Below are 3,846 nucleotides of genomic sequence, written 5' to 3' on the forward strand. Positions count from 1 at the left end.
AAGTGCAAATTGCAAGGACCTAATTTTATTACAAATATATCTGTATGTATGCATGTGTGCATGTAAATACGATAATAAAACTAAACTAAAAGATAGCCAAAATACTCACACTTAAAACGTTTAAAAGAAACTTAGTTCGAAAAAGCGAGACAATCCTTGATAATCAGTGCAAGTTTGCAAAATGTTTTACACTCCCATAATTAAAGAAGTAAACTTTGCAAAAAATATGAATGTTCATATAAAACTTTTATGAAAAGAAGAAATAACAGGTATAGGGAAAATAATAATTTATTTCAGTAAACCGACGGAAATACTTAGAAACAACACTAAACAAGTAAATAAATATTGAATAAGTAGGCAAATAAATATAACAAAATATATAACAAAACCAAAATAAAACTAAAAAATATGTGAAAAATAAATACATGAAATCGAATCAAATTAGAACATAATACCTAATAAGAGGTAGAACTTCGATATAATGCATTCCTAATCAAGTGAAAACGGTGTATGGGGAGGGTTGAAGGGCGGCATGCACATACTAAAAGTGAAAACTCCACCTTCCGGAGGTTTATGGTTTAAGAGTAGCAAAATTCATCAACTATTGCGCCCATTTTAGGTAATTATTAAGAATGCACGAATTGCCACCGTAGATACACAGTGGAGAGCAGAAATAAGGGGTGCGTTCGAGCTACGTAATAATTACCACAATATTGCAGCCTTGTTGCTTTCCTGATGACTTATTGCTGATGCTCGGCTGAAAATTTTCTAAAATGCTGCAGAAATTGCGCAGTAAAAATTTGTATGTTGCTTTTGATTTGCCAATGATGAGTAATTGATTGTCAAAATTTTGTTCCTCGAACGTTTGATGTAGGCAGAGTCGCCCAAATTTTCGCGTAGAACGTGATACCCTTTCATAAAAAGTAACACCGCAGCATTTATTGCAGCTCGAATATACCCAAGTAAGTACACAGGGGTTTTTCTTAAATATTTGCAAGATTCTTAAAGTTGAAATTTGTGGTTATTTTTTCATAAAAATATGGTTCATGCTGTAACTAAAACCATATAAATCAAACTCTTTATACGGAGCTTAGAAAAATTTAACAAATTTTCATTAAAATTGAATTTTTTTAAAACTTTTTTGTTTGAGTACGCAGTTTGGTAGCCCATTAAATTTTTGTATAATAAAGTGCAAGTTTTAAGCAGCTAATCGCGTTAATTTTTAATATTTTTTTGCTGACGCCTTTTTGCAATTTTTTCCTTATAAGCACAAATTTCTTATAAAAGAAAACGCGCAGGACCGTTTGCAAAGAAAGCTAAAAAAAATATACCCCAGTTTTTATAAATTGCACAGTGCAAAAAATATGAAAAATCAACGCGATTTTGCAGCCGCTTGAAACTTGTAATTTATTATACTAAAATTTAATGGGCTACTAAACTGCATACTCAAAACAAGAAATTCTAAAAAATCAGTTCAGAAAATTAAAAAATTTTTCTAAGCAGTGCATAAGGTTTGAACGTTTGATTTGTTTTGGTTTTGGTTAAACCATGAACCATATATTGATGAAAAAATAACAAAAAAACATTTTAACTTTAAGAATCTTGCAAATATTTAACAAAAATCCCCGTATACTCATTTCTGCTCCCTACTGTACATATAAGCCGAAAAATCTTAACAACAAATATCTAAAAAATCATTACTTATTGGTTTAATGAAGTGATACATTCAGTTAGAGAAAACCCCCCCGGCATCACCTTCAAGTTTCATTAAAAAGCAAGTAGTGCATTATATCAAAGTCAACGCAAAATTACTACTAGTTTTGTGTGTAATTTTGGCTATTAGAATAAAACACTGTAGAGGTATAACACTAATTAAATGTTATAATAAGTAGTTTTTTATAACCTATTAGAGCTTGAAAAAAATGGTAAATAATAAAGAAGATGACTTCAGTTGATATATCTTTTTAATTGTTATTCCTTAACAAAATATATGACATTCGTAACATCGCCATTACATTCACATGTGTGTACATATCGAGCCCTAATCGCCAAAAAGTCGTAAGCGCCATTTTTTTCAAAATTTTCTTTTTGATGCAGAAATGTTCCAAGAGCCTCTAAATGCATTTCTGCATCAAAAATAAAATTTCGAAAAAAATTTCGCCTACGTCTCTTTGGCGGTTAGGGCTCGATATGTACACACATGTGAATGTAATGGCGATGTTACGAATGCCATATATTTTGTTAAGGAATAACAATTAAAAAGATATATCAACTGAAGTCATCTTCTTTATTATTTACCATTTTTTTCAAGCTCTAATAGGTTATAAAAAACTACTTATTATAACATTTAATTAGTGTTATACCTCTACAGTGTACAAAGGAGGCGTATTATATTCCAGACACATCTTGCCGCCTTTTCGTCTACAAACAGGGTATCGGTTTTCATTAAGATAGGCGTTCAACTTGGCTTTGATTTCGCATTTTTTAATGCCTCGAAATTTTACACCGGAGCCTTCGTTTTCGTTCGAGGAATATATTGCTTTTAGGACTTTAAAGCCGTCGAAAACTATCCAGAGTGCTGCTATGTTTTTTCGTTTTAATACACTAGTCGAGTCGAAATTTAAGGCAATGCCGTGCAATTTTCCATACGACTAGACTCTCGGAAAACGACTTGCATTCGACACGACACTCGCAATGAGGCTGATTGCTTGTTATACTAACTATTCAATCTGTAAGCTAAACGCTTAATATTGTCAAAACATCCTAGTTAGGCAGAACAGCCACTTCAACAATATCATGTATACATTCGACTTCACAAAACATTCGCATTATTTGATGCGAATGCGAATGTCGATACCAATGTTAAAAATGATAGGTACTAATCATTCGCATAAGCGAATTCGAATGCAAATATTCGTAATGTCCCTGGTGTGTACATATATTAAAAAAGTAAGTGTTGTGGCCGCTTTTTTACCATATTACTTTCAAAAAAGTCTATTTAAACGTCATTATTAATTTCGAATTTGTATAATCTCAAAATTATTGATTATACAAATTAAGAGAGATACAATTTGTATAATCAAAGAACGTAAATCTACGTTCTTTGGTATAATAACAGTTTTGTATGGCTTTCACATTTCATTTTCTGTAAATTATTTTTAAAGAATTATGGCCTTATTCATAAAAAATAAAGTAAGTTTAAAAAGCTTTATAAATTGACGTTTTCATACATTTTTTAATTTATAAACCTTTTGTAAAGCCACTTTGTTTTTTTATGAATAAGGCTATTTGACTTTTTATTAGGTTTGCAATGCCAAAACGCTTGTCTTTCAATCCACGAGTTGTGTTTACTTTAAACTGGCTCCTGAAATCTATTGTCGCTAAATACATATCGCTCATTTACTTCAAGGGTGTCACAATCCAAAAAATTAAAATATTGAGGTAAGTATGCAGAAATTACCGCACCCCTTCTTCTATGTTGTGTAAAAATTTCTAATATGTCGATTACTAAAACAGAATATGTACTCATTTTCACTATGGGAGTAAATGTAAATTCAAAACTTTAAAGTCATTATATTCGAGAGTGGTTTTTTGAGCCATAACACTATTGAAGTAAATGAGCGATATGCATATATGTATAGCACTTTTCATAACTATACGATACCCACATATTGACAAGTTTCGACTATTTGTTCGCTTTATTATTATACCCGAGCGCACTTGTGCACAAGGGTATTATAACTTTGTTCACATAACGGTTGTTTGTAACAGGCAAAACGAATCGAGATAGATATAGACAAATGTATACATAAATGATCAGAATGAAAAGAGAAATCGATTAAGCGG

General features: G+C 31.1%; 1 protein-coding gene across 1 annotated transcript in view; it reads left to right on the forward strand.

Annotated features, from left to right (window-relative positions):
* Window positions 1-368: 368 nt before the first annotated feature.
* LOC108376804 (uncharacterized) overlaps window positions 369-3,846 on the forward strand; it is a gene marked incomplete at its 3' end in the record, with an annotated part of 101,865 nt that continues 98,387 nt past the window's right edge. Inside the window, exon 1 of the mRNA XM_017633047.1 lies at window positions 369-619. The remainder of the gene's footprint in view (window positions 620-3,846) is intronic.

Source organism: Rhagoletis zephyria, unplaced genomic scaffold (genome assembly GCF_001687245.7).
Source record: "Rhagoletis zephyria isolate East Lansing unplaced genomic scaffold, Rhagoletis_zephyria_1.1 Rzeph_scaffold_00102, whole genome shotgun sequence".
Taxonomy (NCBI): Eukaryota; Metazoa; Arthropoda; class Insecta; order Diptera; family Tephritidae; genus Rhagoletis; species Rhagoletis zephyria.